At 37.3% G+C, this 18525-nt stretch overlaps 2 protein-coding genes across 14 annotated transcripts in view; both read right to left on the bottom strand.

Moving 5' to 3' along the window:
* Positions 1-18525, bottom strand: part of IER3IP1 (immediate early response 3 interacting protein 1) — a 1095035-nt gene that overhangs the window by 752557 nt on the left and 323953 nt on the right. The window lies entirely within an intron of this gene.
* SMAD2 (SMAD family member 2) overlaps positions 1-18525 on the bottom strand; it is a 96560-nt gene that overhangs the window by 63497 nt on the left and 14538 nt on the right. Inside the window, exon 2 of one of the 9 annotated variants that reach the window (XM_050768173.1) lies at positions 9771-9891. The exons of the other annotated variants lie outside the window; for them this stretch is intronic. The gene's annotated coding sequence lies outside the window, so the exon portion shown is untranslated. The remainder of the gene's footprint in view (positions 1-9770; positions 9892-18525) is intronic. 9 annotated transcript variants of the gene reach the window in all.

Genomic DNA, 18525 nt, shown 5'->3' with positions numbered 1-18525 from the left:
AAAAACTTTTTCGCTCCAGAAGCTCTTAATATCTCCTCTGTGATTCTGAAACTTCATAATGTTCTAAGAGGGTATGCAGTGTTTATTCTTTTTCTGATCAACTGTTCTGAGCACTTAATTGATACTACAATTCTAAGAGTTTTATTTTTTATTATTTCTTTAATTATTTTCTTCCCTATTTTCCCTGTAGTCTCTCATGGAAGTTAAGACTTCAGCCTTACTAGTATTGCTCTATCAGTTAAGACATTTCTACATGTGATTCACATTCCAAGATCTGGGTAACCTCTCCTTTTACTGCTGTTTCCTTTCTCATTCCTTAGCTCTTACGCTTTTCTTTTCTTTCCTTTGCCTTCAATTTTAGTGAGATGTAGGATAAAGGAAAACACGTGTTCAATTTGTCATATTTAATAAAGGTCCCAAAAGCATCCTTTTTAGAAAGTAAAGAGGTCTCTAGTCTTCACATCACACACCCCAAATACTGAAATTGTAGTTTTCAAAGTGCATCTTTATGAAAACAATGATGCTTACATTTTCATTAGTTTGTTCCTTAATAATCATAATGATCAGACAATAGTTTTTAAACTCACTTTGCACATATTTTTAACGTTAAAGAAAATCCTAACACAAGATGCAAATTTATTTCCCATCAAAGAACTGGCTAATTTTCATAGATTATATGCTAAGATTCATTTCCAATGTACACAAACTGCATTCCTGCTCTAAACTCTCCATAATTCCATTATTTTGGTTTGTACCACATGGAAGAATAATTTTTTTTTAAATATTCCCTCTTCTCAGGATAGTCAATGACTAGTGAAGAAGACTGACATGATCAAAATACACATGACAAATAAGAGAAATTGCAATGGGAATTACAGGTACACAAAGAAACACCACGTAACTTTGCATTAGGTGTCAGGAAAGGTTTTCCTGAGGAAACATTTGCACTTCCTTGGCAGCTTGCCATTTATTCATTCCTTCTTGCATTCAACAATTTTCTTTTACTCTTCTTTTTTTTTTGGCCCATCTATTGTGCCTGTATTTACCTGTTTATTCTCAAATCCTATCTATGTTACTCATCTGCAGACTACACTTCTGAGCTGGGATGGATAGAAGAAGAGAAACCCTTTGTAGCAAGGTATTGGCAGTGGGGAATGGAGAAGGGGTAAATTTCTAAGGGCAGAGAGATCAACCAGCAGAGAATTGCAATACACAAAAGGAAAGAATAGATAATTAGGGAGATAGAAGGAACAGAGTTGATAAAGAAAAAGTTACAAATTACAGGTTCTTGCTTGAAAAACCAGTTGAATGAAAATACAATTGGCCAAAATATGAAGTATTTGGGGAACATAAGTGTTGTGTTAGTCAAGCTACATTTGCTGTGACTATGAAACTCCAGGAGGTGCCCAATAAGCAGGTAGAAACAAAGGTCTGAGGCTTAGCACAGAGATCAAATTGGTCACGTGGTAATGAAATGCTGGTATATGGGAGAGCTCAGAAACCGCCAAGTTAAGTGAAAAAAATTTCTAAAAAATACATATAAAGGAGTTACCAAACGGAGGAAAAATGTGGATGATTAGGGAGAAAGGTGTCATGAATGCAAAGGACAATTTATAGCAATACAACATGATAACCCAACTTTTAAGTGCCAACGCTAGGATATGAATCAAGCAGCATGATGCCAGAGAACAAGTACTTAATTGTGTCAATATACTGTGTTGCACATAACAATCTGGAGCTAATCTGGAGACCTATATAGAGCCATTAAAGGCTGAGCTCTTTATACAATCAACGGAGCTATCTGTGCCTGGCAAATTAGTCCATTAGACAGCATTAGAATAACACATTTAGCTCCAACTCCTTTCTCAATCTACAAATCATTTAACTAGTCTTTCAGTCTCCATCTTCTTTCTTTGATGCAAACAGCTTTCTAAAATGCATACTGCATGTCACCCTACTACTAAAAATCCTTCAATATTTGCAAAAAAATAATAGTAAAATGACTTAATATGCTTTAAGAACACACAGTGTAATGCTTCAAAGAACAGATTCTGAAGCCAGTTGGCCAAGTTCAAATCCCAAGGATGACACTTACTAGCTGCATGGCAACCTCTATACACCTCAGTTTTCTCAGCTGTAAAACAGGGATAACAGTACCTATCTTAAAGCCAATATAACAACCTCTATAAAAATGTAATATGAGCCACATATGTACTTTAAGTTTTCTAGTGACATTTTTAAAAGTAAAAGGAAACAGGTGGCATTTTAATGATGTATTTAACCCAACATATCCAAAATGCCATCGTTTCAACATGCAATCAATATAAAAAAAAATTTCATACTAAGTTTATAAAATCTGTTGAGTACTTTACACTTACAGGACAACTCAACTAGGACTAGCCACATTTCAACTACTCAATAGTGACACAAAGCTATTGCCTACCCATATTGAATGGTCCAGCCCTAACTACTCAAAATTTCTGCCTACTCTCCCTATCCCATATTCTCTATAAACTGTTCATAAACACCTCTATTTAACAACTGTAGGATCCGTAGTAATGTGACATTTTTCATTCCTAATATTTAAATTTATGTTCTCTCTCCCCCTCCCCATCCTCTTTTGATCAGTTTTGCTAAGTGGTCAATGACATTAATCTTTTCAAAGAACCAACTTTTTCTTAGCTTTGTCAATTTTCTCTATGTAGGAATTACTTTCTATTCACTAATTTCTGCTCTTGTCTTCATTATTTCCTTACTTCTACTGTCTTTAGGTTTGATTTCCTATTCCTTTTCTACCTCCTTAAAAAAGCTTTCTTTTCCAATGCATAGATTTAAGGCTATAAATTTCATCTTAGCATTTCAGCAGCAGCATTCCAGATCATTGTAGTTCATCTTCATTTTCAATCAGTTTAAAATATTTTCTAATAGCCATCATAATTTCTTCTTTGAGCCATATGTTCTTCATAAGCATAGTATTTTATTTCCAGGCAGCTGGGAATTTTCTAGTTATTTTTTGTTATTTTTATTTACTATAATACAAACAACATATTCAATTATTAAAATCAATGATATTTGTTGAGGCTTTGTTTATGGCCCCAGATTATGGTCAATTCTAATACAATTTCCACGTGCAAGGGAAAAGATGGTTAATACCAACATTAATAGTTTCAATGTTCTACATATGACAATTAGATCAAGCCTGCTAATTGTGATGTATGTACGTCCTATATACCTGCATCCACTGTGATGGCATATTTGTCTGTTTCTTTCAGTTCAAAATAAAATTTTTGGTTTATAGATGTCCGGGCTGTTTTACTGGGTACAGATTAAGGATTGTGATAACTCTGGTGGATCAATCCGCTTACACTATAAAATGTAGTTCTCTTTTTCTACTAGTGTTTATTGTATTAAAGTCTCCTTTGCCTGATTAGTACAGCCACACTTATTTCCTTCAGTTAGTATTTGGATGGTATATCCTTTCCCAACATTTTCTCTCAATCTTTCTAGGTACTTATATTTAGGTAATTATTATTTGTCCAGTCTGATAATTTTTGCCATTTACTTGGAATATTTAGCTCATTTCCATGTAATGTAATTGCTAATTTAGTTGTCTGCTTGTTTTATATTTTCTTTCTTGTCTTTTGAATTTATCACATATTCTATATCCAATTTTTGTCTGTATTCATTTGTTACATTCTTTTCTTTTAGTGGTTACCCTAGACACTTCCTTATTCATCCTTCACTTAACACAATTTCATAAATATACTTTTACTACTTCCTCTATAATGCCAGAATCATAGAACGCTGCTGAGAAGCAGTTTTGCTATGAACGAGACTACCTCTGGTTTGTCCCTGTTCCTAGGATGAGACTCTGCTGAGCTTTTATTTCAAAAGCTAGTAGATGCTTATCTTTGAGGTACCTAGATACTATTAGAATTGCTTTGTTTTAAAGAGATTTCTGGTTTAGCTCTCTAGCCTAAGCAGCTTCAGAATTTAGCAAATGTCTACGGGGAAGAAACTGGGTGTGCTGAAAATCATCAGTGTGTATTCACCACTTCCTCAAACGCTTTCAACTCTCACCTATTGTTCTCAAGTCGTTTCCCTTAGAGAATCTTTATCTCAACACCACAGGACTAGAAAATATCCCAATCTCCTTTTCTGAGATTCTGGTTTATCTCTTCCACCCAGTTGAACTACGGAATTTAGCGAATATATTGAGGGGGTTCTCTGTGTTTAAAGCCCCCTCATATTTCCAATCTGCCACTCACGCTGCAGCCCAAAGGCCTCCTCTAGTCTGGACCCAGCAAAAACAACGATCAGCTGCAGACCTCTCCCAGCTCACTTGTGAAAGGTACTCCCCCAGGTTGCAAAATTTTGCTTTCTTTAATCATTTTTACACTCACTGTTCTCTATCTAAATATATAAATGTTGTAAATTACCTGGCTTTTCTAGTTATTTTATTAAGAGTCTTGGACTACCAAGAACTACTGCATCCTATCCCCCAAAATAATCTCATTCCATTTTAGTAAGTATTCTACAACTATAAATCTGTGAGTTGAAATAATTTTACGACTTTATTTCACAAGATCACGTACCACTTGAGGACAGAGATGGAGAGTTAAGATTTGAGAAGAATGGGAAAAATTTAGAAACCTAGCCCTGAGAAAAATCAACCAGAATGAAACAACAGAAAATGTGTCAGGTATATATTATCAGACTATATATTTTAAAGTATTCCACAGAAGGAATTCCACTTCTGATTAGGATGTAGAAAGTTACAACAGAGCATCACTTTCATTCTAATAATCAAAACTAGCCAGATAAGCTACAAAATCATGGTCTCTCTGAGCCAGAGAGTTAAGGATACAAAGTAGCCTAAGTAGAACTAAATTCCAAAGTGTAGAGCCTTGAGAGAAGAGAGGCTGCATGGATGGTCTCTTTCCTGGTGGAGTGGCTAATGAGGAATAATCCTGCCATGAATGAAAGTAAGAAGAAACCAGCCTACATGTGCACTGACATGACATATTAAATTGCAAGGATCCCACAGAGCAAGACTGCATCCATCCCAACCACTCATTCCCACAGGTTTCCACTAAGTACTTGCAAAAGTATGTCAAAGGTTGGACACGGCTGGAAAGCTGAGGGAGATCCCTTAAGGAGCTTAAGATCTCCCACAAATGCAAACAATCTACCCTCTCAATGGGGGGTGGTGGGGAGGGACAGGCAAGAAAGGTGAGAAAAAGATGATCCCACAAGACTCTAGACATTGAGCTGCCAAGGGCTGGGGTAGGACAGAAGAGATGAGAAAAACTTTCACCCAGATACTCAGGACATTGACCCACCAAGGCTGAAATGAGCAGTGAACTTGAAGACAGGGTAGGATTGCTAAAAGAAACCTCTGGAAGGTATTAAGAGCAGAAAGATCTCTCACTGGGCACAAAAGCCTGGAGACAGCAATAGAGAAAGAGGGGGTGGGGGGAGAGAAAGAAAGTAAGAATGACCAAGAAATTGATAGCTGAGCTATAGAGAAATCTCTCATGGTTCAGAAAGCTGATGGCTCAGCTATAAACCAAAATGAGATCCAAAATCACACTTGGACAACACAAGAAATGATGGACCATTTTCTAAAGGTAAATATTATTTACTTCCATCTCCATTGTTTTTATACAAATGTTCAGCATTCATTCAAAAATTACAAGATACAGGAAGTAGCAAACAGTCAAAACATGAATAAAATCAGATAACTATAATAAAAATTCTAAAGAAGCTGATGGAACAGATGGCAACATGAATAATGAAAAAATTTCATCACAGACATCAAAGTTACAAAAGAGGATCACAGGAAAATGTTAGAAATGAAAAATACAGTATTAGAAATTAAAGATATCATTAGATGGGCTTAACAGAAATAAGCATGAACCTGCAGACAGGCCAAATTAAAGTATGCAAATTAAAATACAAAGAGGGAAAACACAGTGTAGGGAAAAAACTAAGAATATCCAAAACCAAAGGTCAGTTGGGTTTAATTGGAGTGCCAGAGGAAGATGAAAGAGAATGGAGAACAAAAAAATGTATGAAGAGACAATGGTCACAGACTTTTCAAGAGATGACAGATACTAACCCACATATGGAAAGATAACACATTCATGGTCAACCTGCTGAATATTAAAGATAAAAGTAAGGATGAAAAGCCGGGCTAGGACAACAGTTAAGAATTCCTGGGAGCCCCAGACAGAAAAGAGAATTTGCACTCATTCGCAAGCTCTTTTCCAAGGGCCTCAACTGAGTGCTCTTGAAAAAAGGCAGAAAATGGGAGAGAGCTCCTTCCTCTCCACTCGGTGGCATCTCGTATAAAGCAAATGCCTTCAACTATGACGGGAGATGCAGGAAAGTCTACCAAACCCAAAGGCAAGCAAAGATCCCCTGCCTCAAGGGGAAAAGTAGAGCAAAAGACATGTGCTGTTGAGTTGGGGGATGTGTGGAGCACAACTTACTCACCCATCTCCCACACACAAACATACCTTTCACTCTGTAACAATAACCACCACATTCTACTGCCAGGGGAAGCGAGGAAACATTGCTACCACCAGTCCCAGACAAAGGTACACAGATGCTGAGCAATGAGAAACGACAGCTGTCTGATACTTAAAAAGGGACAACAAACTGGCTTGGATCCAAGATCCCGTACTAATACATAGCAAAGGTCTGTTACTACTAGATGCAAAAACCCTTAACAAAATATTAGCAAATCACATCCAGCAACATAAGAGAAAAGGTCATCATCACCAAGCAGGATTTATCCCAAGGAGAAAAACTGGTTTAGCATTCAAAAATCAAGCACCTCATTTATAGTACAAAGGAGAAAACACACCTATGATTCTCTCAAATGAGCAAGAAAAAAGGTATTTGAAAATGTTAATTCAACACTCATCTATAATTTAAAACTCCCAGCAACACTAAAAGAACGTTCTTCAATCTGAAAAGGACATCTATTAAAAACCTAGAGCTAGCATCATATGTCATGAAGAAACATTAAATCTCTCCCTTACAACTGGGAATAAGACAAGGATATCCACGGTTACCCTTTCTATTCAGTAATGCATTGGATGTTCTAGCCAGGACAACTAGGCAACAAAGAAAAGATAGACTGGAAAGAAATAAATAAAACTGACTTTATTCTACAGTGATATGACTGTCTCCATGGAAAAGTACATGGAATCTACAAAAACATTGGAATTAGCAAATTTAGCAAGGTTTCAAGATAAAGGGTCAAGAGGCAAATCCAACATACAAAAACTATTTCTACACAAGCAAAAACATTTGGAAAATGAAATTTCAAGAAATACGCTTGAAACAACAGATATTTTCTACATATCTAAAGAAAGATACTCAAGATCTCAACACTAAGAATTACAAAATATTGCTAAGAAAAATGAAAAACACTGAACAAAGAGAGACCATGTTCATAGACTGGAAGACTCATATTGCTTAAATGTCCATTCTTTCCAATTTGATATATGGATTCAATGCAATCCCTACCAAAATTCCAGCAGAGTTAAGAAAGTCATACGATGTAAAATTCATATGGAAACAAAAAAAAAACTAGAATAACCAAATCATTCTTGAAAAACAAAATTGGAGGCCTCATACCACCTTATTTCAAAGTTTACTAAAAAGATTTAGTAATCAAGAGTATAGAGTAGGCACAAGAAAAAAAGATCAGTGGAACAGAACAAGTCTAGAAATAGACCCACACATATACAGTCAACTCATTTTCCAGTAAAGCACAACAAGGTCAATATAGTTTGCAACAACTTTTCAACATGGAAAATAATAAGCCTCAACCACAAGTGCATACCATCTTCAGCGGGAAAACAGAATCTTAAGCTCTTAGAGGAAAACACAGAATACATTCATGACCTTAAAACATAAAAAGCATTAACCATAAAAGAAATACAGGTTGAGTCAGGCATGGTGGCTCACAGCTGTAATCCCAGCACTTTGGGAGGCCAAAATAGGTGAACTGCTTGAGCTCAAGAGTTCAAGATCAGCCTGGGCAGCATGGCAAGATCCCATCTCTACTAAAAAACAAAAAAATAGCTGGGCATGGTGCGTGCCTGTGCTCCCAGTTACTCAGGAGGCTGAGGTGGGAGGATCATTTGAGCACAGGGGTGTGGAGGCTGCAGTGAGCCAAGATCACTCCACTGCACTCCAGGCTGAGGCAGAGCAAGACCCTGTCTCAAGAAAAAGAAACAAAGAAAAAAAAAGAGAAAGAAAGAAAAAGAAATACAGGCCAAGCATCCCAAATCTGAAAACTGAAATCTAAAATGCTCCAAAATCTGAAACTTCTTGAGTACCAACATGACACCCAAAAAACAATGGTCATTGTAGTACACAACTATAATGCAAATATTCTAAAAATTGGAAAATACCTGAACCACTTCTAGTCCCAAGCATTTTGGATAAGGGATACTGTGTATATAATGTAAACCATCGAAATTTAAAAATCACAGAAAAAGATAACCTCAGCTTTTTTGTTAAACAGAAAAAGAACAAATTACAGACATCTCATAAAAGAGGATACAAGAGCACATTAAGAGGTATTTAGTATCACCAATCATCAAGAAAACGCAAATTAAAACCATAATGCAATACCATTTCACACCATCTAGAATGGTTTAAAAATTTTCTGACACTACTAAATGTTGGTGAGGATGTGGAGTGTATTAGTATACCATTGCTGCTGTAACAAATAATCACAATCACAGCACAAATTTAGCAAAATCAGTTTCAACGAAGTCACAGTGCTGGCAGGACTGATCCTCCTGGAGTGTCTGAGGAGAAGTTTGTCCTTGCCTTTTTCAGCTTCCAGTGGTTACCTATAGTCCTTAGCTTGTGCTCCCTTCCCCACCTTCAGAGCACATCACTCCAATCTCTGCTTACATTGTCACACTGCCTTCTCTTCTGCATTCAAATCTCCCTCTACAGCCTTCTAATAAGAGCTCTTGGCATTCCATATAAAGCCCACCCAGATAATCCAGGATAATCCCCCATCTCAAGATCCTTAACTTAATCACATCTGTAAAGTCTCTTTTGTCATATAAAACAACATTCACAGGTTCTTGGGATTAGAACCTGAATATCTTTGGAGACCATGATTCAGCCTACCACATCAAGCAACTAGAACATTCATATTCCACCGAAATGGAAGTATAAAATGGTACAGCACACTTGGAAAACCGTCAAGTTCCAAAAAGTTAAACATAGATCTACCCTGTATCACACATTCAGGAAAAATAAATATATATGTCCACAAAAAGAAACCTGTACAAGAATGTTCATAGTAGCCATGTTAATAATAGCCCAAAACTAAAAACAGTCAAAATACCAAAAGAAAACAAAAAATTATAGTGTACTCATAAAAAGGAACACTGCTCAGGAACAAATATGAATGAGTTTATACACTCCACAACATGGATCAGTCTCAAAAACATGCTGGGCAAAAGACAAAAAAATATAGACTGATTTCATCCATGGCTTCCTACAACAGGCAAAACTAATCTAATGACAAGTCAAAATGATCGTCTCATAGGCACTGAGGAAGAGAAGTGGAAATGTTTGGACAGAAGCACAAAGTACCTTTCTAGGCTGATAAAAGTGTTCTCTATCTTTGTTTTATTCCCTCGCTCCTGTAAATCCACTGAATTCCTGAATGTTTTCTATCTTGTTTGAGAGGTAATCACACGTGAGTACAAATTACCAAAACTTACAGAACTGGCCAGGCCCAGTGGCTCACACCTATAATCCCAGCACTTTGGGAGGCTGAGGCGGACAGATCGCTTGAGTTCTGGAGTTCAAGACCAGCCTGGGCAACATGGCGAAACCCTTTCTCTACAAAAAATACAGAAAAAAATTAGCCATGTGCATGTCTATAGTCCTAGCTACTTGAAAGGATCACCCGAGCCCAGGAGGCAGAGGTTGCACTGAGCCGAGATCGTCCCACTGCACTCCAGCAGCCTGGGCGACAGTGAGACTCTATCTCAAAAACACTCACAGAACTGAACATTTAAAGTTTGTGCTTTCACGTATGTTTACTGCGGCACTATTCACAATAGCAAAGACTTGGAATCAACCCAAATGTCCATCAGTGACAGACTGGATTAAGAAAATGTGGCACATATACACCATGGAATACTATGCAGCCATAAAAAAGGATGAGTTTGTGTCCTTTGTAGGGACATGGATGCAGCTGGAAACCATCATTCTTAGCAAACTATCACAAGAACAGAAAACCAAACACCACATGTTCTCACTTATAGGTGGGAACTGAACAATGAGATCACTTGGACTCGGGAAGGGGAACATCACACACCGGGGCCTATCATGGAGAAGGGGGAGGGGGGAGGGATTGCATTGGGAGTTATACCTGATGTAAATGACGAGTTGATGGGTGCTGACGAGTTGATGGGTGCAGCACACCAACATGGCACAAGTATACATATGTAACAAACCTGCACGTTAGGCACATGTACCCTAGAACTTAAAGTATAATAATAATAATAAATTAATTTTAAAAAAAAGAAAGCAAACTAAATAAGACTTGAAAACTACAAAAAAAGAAATAAAAAAATAAAATAAAAACTTTTAATGATGGGAAAAATAAAAAAAATTAAAAAATAAAGTTTGTGCTTTTTAGCAATGTAAATTACAATTCAAAAAAATTAAAAAGGTGCTGGACAAACATATTAAGAAGTTCCTAAATAAACTAAACAGACTTCTTTACTGAAGAACTTCTCAAAAGCTTCAACATGTCAACACACATTGTAAATTTCAGAAGACAGGAGGTTGCAAGTGACCAAAGATGTAAGCTTAGAAGGGTCTATGCAGAAGTGTACATGCAGATAGCCTCTGCAAGTACATGTAGGCAAATGTTCGCGGATGGAGGGTGGAAGGGGTATTGTTTTAAGGACAAAAATTGAGAGCCCAAATGACAGCCAACACAAACTTACATGAGGCACTGACAAAATGGTTGTTCTAACAGCTATACAATTGATCCTTGGATAACATGGGTTTAAACTGTATAGGTCCACTTATACACAGATTTTATTCAAGAAACACTGCAAAATGTCTTGGAGATCTGAGACAATCTGAAAAAAAACTCAGAAAAACCAGGTAGCCTAGAAACACTGAAAAAAACTAAGAAAAGGTATGTTATAAATGCATAAAAGATATGTAGATACTAGCCTATCATTTACCACCATGAAATACAAAAATCTACTATAAAAAGTTAAAATTGATCAAAACTTACACAAACACAGACCATACGTGGAGCCATTTACAGTCAAGAGAAATGTAAACATTCAGATGAAGTATTAAATCGTAACTACACAAGATTAATGGTAGTACATACTGCACTACTGTAATAATTTCATCGCCACCTCCTGTTGCTATCACGGTGAGCGGAAGTATCGCGGGTATCCACTGAGTGGGGCTAATCATGTCTGCATGAGCAGTTCTTCTCTCCAGTAAATTGAGTATCACGGTAAAAAGTGATCTCTCACATAGCTCATGTAATTTTCACCATGTGTAGTGCAAGACCACAAGCCTTGACTAACACCATGAGATCTACATGATGTACCACTAGTGATGCTGAAAGTGCTCCCAAGAAGCAGAGAAAAACCATGACATTACAAGAAAAACTCCAACTGCTTGGTATGTACCGCAGACTGAGGTCTGCAGCTGCAGTTGCCCACCATTTCAAGATAAATGAATCCAGTGTAAGAACTACTGTTTAAAAAAAAAGAAATTTGTGAAGCTGTCACTGCAGCTACGCCAGCAGGTGTGAAGACCTTGCACCTTCTGTGAAACAACTTTTTATCTTATATTGAAAATGCAGGTTTTATGTGGGTACAGGATTGCTATAAAGAAAGGCGTACCTATAGACTATCATATGGTTTGAGAAAAAGCGCAGTCATTATATGACAACTTAAAGCAAAATTAAAGTGAAGGATCTAAAGCTGGAAAATTTAATGAAAGCAAAAGATGTCTGAGAATTTAGAAAGAGGCGTGGCTTAAGAAATGTCAAGATAACAGGAAAGGAGCTTCTGCCAACCAAAGTAGATGAGTTCCCAGGTGCCATTAAGAAAATCATTGAGAAAGAGTGTCTGCCTGAACAGGATTTTAATGCAGACACAAGTGCTCTATTCTAGGGGGGAAAAATGCCACAAAGGACATTTATTAGCAAAAAGAGAAGCAAGTACCAGGATTTGAGGTAGGAAAGGACAGGCTAACTCTACTGTTTTGTGCAAATACAGTCAGGCTTATGATTAGGACTGCCCTTCTCTATAAGGCTGCTGACCTCCAATCCTTGAAGGGAAAAGATAAACACCAGCTGCCACAACAAAAAGGCCAGGGCAGCCAGAGCCCTTTTTCTGGATTTGTTCCACCAATGCTTTGTCCCTGAAGTCAAGTACCCTGCCAGTAAAGGACTGCCTTTTAAAGTTCTTTTGATATTGGACAATGCCCCTAGTAACCCATAACCCCATGATTCCAACACCAAATGTGTCAAAGTTATCTACTTGTCCCAGAGGACATTAATAACATCTCTAAATCAGCCTCTACATTAGGGAGTCGTAAAGATCTTTAAGGCTTATTACACACAGTACTCCATGGAAAAGACTGTCAATGCTACGAAAAAGAACTCTGATAGAGTGTCACCAAAGTGTGGAAGGATTACGCCATTGAAGATGCCATTGCTATTATAGAAAAAAGCCACGAAAGTCATCAAGTCCAAAATGACACATTCCTACTGGAGAAAACAGTGTACAGATATGCCTGACTTCACAGGATTTACACCAGAGCCTATCAAGGAAATCATAAGAGACTGTGGATATGGCAAAAAAAGGGGGGGGGGAGGGGGGAGTGAAGGGCTTCAAGATACGGATCTTTTTAGAGAAATTCAAGGGCTAACAGACACCACATCAGAGGAATTAACAGAAGACAACATAATGGAGATCAGTGCTTCTAAATCAGCTCCAGATGAGGAAGAACATGCAGAAGAAGCAGTGCCAGAAAACAAATGACATAGGACAATCTAGCTATATATATATATGGTTTCAGTTATTCAAGGCTGCTTTTGACTTATAACACAGATTCTTCTATGCCATGGGCACTGAAACTAAAGCAAAAGGTGTAAGGAGGATTGGTACCACACAGAAACATCTTCAGAGAAATGAAAATGCAAAAAAGTCAGGCAAAAATTACTTATTTTCATAAAGTTACACTGAATGTGCCTGACTCCTAGTCTGCCTCTTCCACCTGTGAGACAGCATGACCAACTACTCCTCAGCCTACTCAGAGTGAAGACAATGAGGATGAAGACCTTCATGATGATCCACTTCCACTAAGTGAATAGTATATGTATTTTCTCTTCCTTATGATTTTCTTAGTTTCTTTTCTCTAGCTTAAAGAACACAGTTTATCATGCATGTGACATACAAAATATGGGTTAATCAACTGTTTATGTATTGGTAAGGCTTCCAGTCAACAGTAGGTAATAAGTTTTAAGAGAGTCAAAAGTTATATAGATTCTTCACTGTGCAGAAGGACAGCATCCCAACTACCCCATTGTTCAAGGGTCAACTGTATATTTACTAAAAAAGAAACTAAGTAAAAGCTCAAAAAAGAACTTTAAATGATCAAAAGAATGTTCTCAAAAAAGTCCTCAAACTGAAGATATTCAGCCCTTGGTATAATTTGTTAGAAAATATAATGGCCCTAACTGCCGGATGTGGTGACTCACGCCTGTAATTCCAGCACTTTGGGAGGCCAAGGCGGGGGCTGAGGCCAGTGGATCACGAGATCAGGAGTTCAAAACCAGCCTGACCAACATGGTGAAACCCCGTCTCTACTAAAAACACAAAACTTAGCTGGGCATGGTGGCAAGTGCCCGTACTCCCAACTACTCAGGAGGCTGAGGCAGGAGAACCCGGGAGGCAGAGGTTGCAGTGGGCCAAGACCATACCGCTGCACTCCAGCCTGGGCAACAGAGCGAGACTCCATCTCAAAAAAAAAAAAAAAAAAAAAAAAAAAGAAAAGAATGGCCATAACCTAATATAATCATACTCACACCCCTCAAAACAGAAAAAAAATTAATGCGTCCTCAAGCTCAATTCAGGAGACTGGTCTCAAGGCCTCCCTCCAGGAAGAGGCAACATAGCATGCCAACCCTTTTTAGGGATGTATGGAACGCCACAGAACAATACTGCATCGGCAACCCTGGGGGTCCAACTAGGGTTCAAACACTAAAAATCTGAAAGGAGTCAATAATAGGATTATGTACCTTTCTTTAGCAATATAGTAGAAATGGTGGGAAAGTGAGGTTTGCGCATAACTAGGGAATTGTAATGCAAATAAAAGAGCAACAGTGAACTTAACAGTAGCCCAGTTAAACTGTAATATGACACACAAATAAGCACTGTAGTATGTAACTTGATAAAATAAAGCAAATACACAAAACTCCATCAAACACACGTAATAATCTACCAACTAAAAACCTGGGACTATTGGGCAGCAAAAAGTGTACCTGGCTACCTTTGGCCCCTGTTGGAATCCTACTCTGTGCCACAAAATATGCTCTAGAGGAGCCAACTACAGACACTGTAGTATGCAGCACAGTTTTATCCTAGCACAGAGAACAGGATTAATTTAACCTTTGGAAAGGAAAGGTGTCACTGAAGTTGACACCAGAGCACAAGTATTAAGAGAGTACACCAGGTGGGAAGTTCAGCATGTTTTCTAAAGACAGGAAATGTTCTAGGAGAGATGAAAAATTTAGGTTATCACTAAAATATGGTGCACAGGAAGCACTGTGGTAGAAGATGAGGGGAAAATAAGACCAGTGCAGATTAAAAAGCTGAAGACAGAAATTACTGCTAATGATAGGAGTATTACTTCATTTATTTCAGTGACAACCTGCATTTTGCTGATCTACTGGATGTGCAGTTTAGGGAAAAGGATTGAAACACAACTAATGTGACCAACTACCTAATGTAACTGAGTAGCATGTAATGGTACATTAATCACTATTTGGAATGAGGAAAGAGAAACAACCCTGAAGGCTAAAGGGTCAGTTTTATACATGCCTTTATGTAAGTAACTACGTTCATCACATGGCCAGGAGGCAGCATAAAATACAGTAGACTCAGGAGATAGCAATCAATGTACAAGTAAGGGTGTGTGCCGGGGCTAGGCTGAGACAACTGGTGTCTTGAAGAAAAGCAGAGCGGCCAATCTCTAGGCTTGGTTTCTGAGGACTGCCCAGGCCTGTTCCAGCTCCACAATTATATCCTCAGAACAAAACCTCTTTTTGAGTTAACATGAGTAATATCTCTGTTCCTTGCGAAAAACTGATAGAAAAAGCAAAATTTAAGAAGAATCTCTCTAGAATATCTATATCTTTTGTTCAATTACTCCATTCATAAGAATTTAGCTTAAAAAAATGAATAAAAAATGAAGCTTCTGTATAAACAGCAAAAATAAAAGTGATTTCCAGCATTAGGAGGAATGAGAGTAAATTGTTTCTGTAACATTTTCTTTTGAGACGGAGTTTCACTCTTGTTGCCCAGGCTGGAGTGCAATGGCGTGACCTGACTCACTGCAACCTCCGCCTCCTGGGTTCAAGCAATTCTCCTGCCTCAACCTCTGGAGTAGCTGGGATTACAGGCAGGTGCCAACACGCTGGGCTAATTTTTTGTATTTTTAGTAGAGACGGGGTTTCACCATATTGGCCGGGCTGGTCTCGGACTCCAGACCTCTCAGATGATCCATCTGCCTCGGCCTCCCAAAGCGCAGGGATTACAGGCATGAGCCACCGTGCCCAGCTTCTGTTACACTTTTGTCAGGAGAAATGTTTCTTATGAGTTAAGCTGTATTCCTAAAAGTTTTCTATAAAACCTTTACAGTATTTTTTCTTCACTGAAATGAAACTACCTTAAGTTAAGCCTATTCTAGGTCATCTGAATGGCCACATGACCTGGTACTGCCACGTGATTTCAGTGTCCCATGTCTTCCAAGAGGAGTTAAAACCATTTTGGAACTAAGTGAACACTTAAAGTTACCAGCCTTACCTTTGCATGTCTCAGTAACCACAGCTGGCTGACATCTGTCTAATATCTCTGGAAAATTTTAAAATTATGTAATAAAATAGCATTTGTTGTTAAGTAATGCTGATAATACATCTCAGTTAAACTTTTATTTTAAAAACTGAAGTATTTTTAGCCAATATTTTTGAAGTGTAAATAGACTGAATGTAGGTTGACAAGGAACAGATAACGATGTGTTCCAGGTTAAAAACAAATGAAACACAAAAAAGAAAACTAGACTTATGATCAAGTTGCCATCAAAATATGAATTGAGTCATTTACAGAATATACAGATTTCCTTCAATGGTGTGGCAGCAAATTCTCTACTGAAATAAATGTTCAACATCTGCAGAACTGAAATCTAAGTTCAGACACTAATTCTAATTCCAGCAATAAGTGATACTTACATAATGCAGATTTCAAAAGAACACAAAGACTTTATCTTTACAGTTGAACAAGTCAGCTTACCAAATGATATCTTAGTAAAATTAGGATTCTAAGATTACTCACCGAAAAGTTTCAATAAGGTAAGAGGTCTAATTATCCTGAACTTGTAGTAAAGCCTTCAAGTTATTAACTCTATACTGAAGGTTGACAAATAGCATTCTCTGCACATTTAATTAAACAGTACATATTCTTTGCAGAGTCCTCAATTATGTGGTCCTTTTCTTACTGTTTTTATTCTGACATAACTCTATCACTGAGTATGTATTACAAAAAAATCTCTAAATCCTTAGAATGACTTTTCATTTTATATTGTCTTTTGGAACACATAAAGTTATATTTTAATTAAAAATCTTTTATGGCACTACCTTGCCTCTTTTCAAAGAAATCTTGCTCTGCCTCTAAATATGGTAGGAAACATTTACTGAGTGCTTAAGACTAACAGTCCAGTAAGCAAGAATTCCAAATCCTAAGAACCAACTGGGGTAGGTACTATTATTTACAAATGAGGAATGTGAGGCACAAATAAATACCCCAAAGCAATACAGAGAATCCCCTCTAGATATTCTTATGGACACTTCAGTTTTACTTTTCAAATAAAGTTTCTAAAAGAAAGATCAGAAATTTGGTTTTAAGAGGTGAGACAGTGATCTAACCATCTCTCATAAGGACAGCCTGTGTATTCAAGTTTACCTTTCGCTAAGTCATAATGCTACTTCTGTCGCATAGCAAATTCATACTAAATAAAGTACTGATCGCACACTTTCTATTCTGTTATTTGTTCACACTTAACATCAATGTAAGAGAATATTAATTACTACTGCTTTCTAGTTAGTCTTGATATTTGCCAGGGTGATCCTCCTTCCTTACTTTTCAGATGTGTAGTATTGCTGGTTACTTTAAGTTTAGCATGTTCTACAAAAATCCTATAGGATTTTGACTGGAAGTGCAATGAATTTATATTAGTTTATGGAAAACATATTTATGATATCAAGTACTCCTACTATGCAAATGAATATTTCCATTTATTTATTATCTATTGATAAGCTGCATAATTTTCTCCATAAAAAAACTTACATCTTGTTAAATTTCCTTATTTCTCCAGGTATCTTGGTTTTTATTGTAAATGGAGACTTAAATTATACAAAAATATCATACCGAACACTCTTGTACTTTCCATCTAGCTGTCATATCTTAGCATTTTGCAGTACTTGATCATATATAAGAAATAAGACAAGATATGGATACAGCTAAAGCCCCCTATGTATTCCTTTTTGATACCATTTCCCTCCCCCTTGCTTCTCAGAGATAATCACTATCCCCATGTTCCCCCATGGTCATTTAACAGTTTTGCTACATATTGTATCCATACAGTACAGTTCTGTACATTTTATAAACTTATATGAAAGTTTGATACTGTTCAGTACATGCTGATACATATATAATCCTAAATCCTAAGTTCATTCATTTTAGCTGTCACATGGAATTCCATTTTATGACTAGCACAGTTCATTGTCCATTCACTCTGGATGACCAGTTAGGTTTCCAATTTTCCTCTCTCACAACCTGCTACGAATACGCTGGCATATATCATTTTATACTATGTAAAAGCTCTTCTAGGGCAGAAGCTTTCAAACTTTTTAACCAAAAAAAGTCCCACAGTGAAAAGTACATTTTACACTGCAAGCTAGTATATACACACACTTAGCTAGATGAAACATTTCACCATACGCTGCACTCTACAATTTCTCTAAACTGAGGGTCGTGAGCCATGAGTGAGCACGAAATCAATAATTCTAACAAATGTTTACACTCACGTAACCACCATCCCAGACAAGACAACATTTCCAGCATCTCAGATGTCTCCTTATGTCCCTCTTCAGTCAATCCACCCTCCCCATCCCAGGCAACTACTGACTTCTATCACTGAGTATTAATT

The sequence above is a fragment of the Macaca thibetana genome, chromosome 18 (genome assembly GCF_024542745.1).
Source record: "Macaca thibetana thibetana isolate TM-01 chromosome 18, ASM2454274v1, whole genome shotgun sequence".
NCBI lineage: Eukaryota > Metazoa > Chordata > Mammalia > Primates > Cercopithecidae > Macaca > Macaca thibetana.
This window is presented reverse-complemented; position numbering and strand designations above follow the sequence as displayed.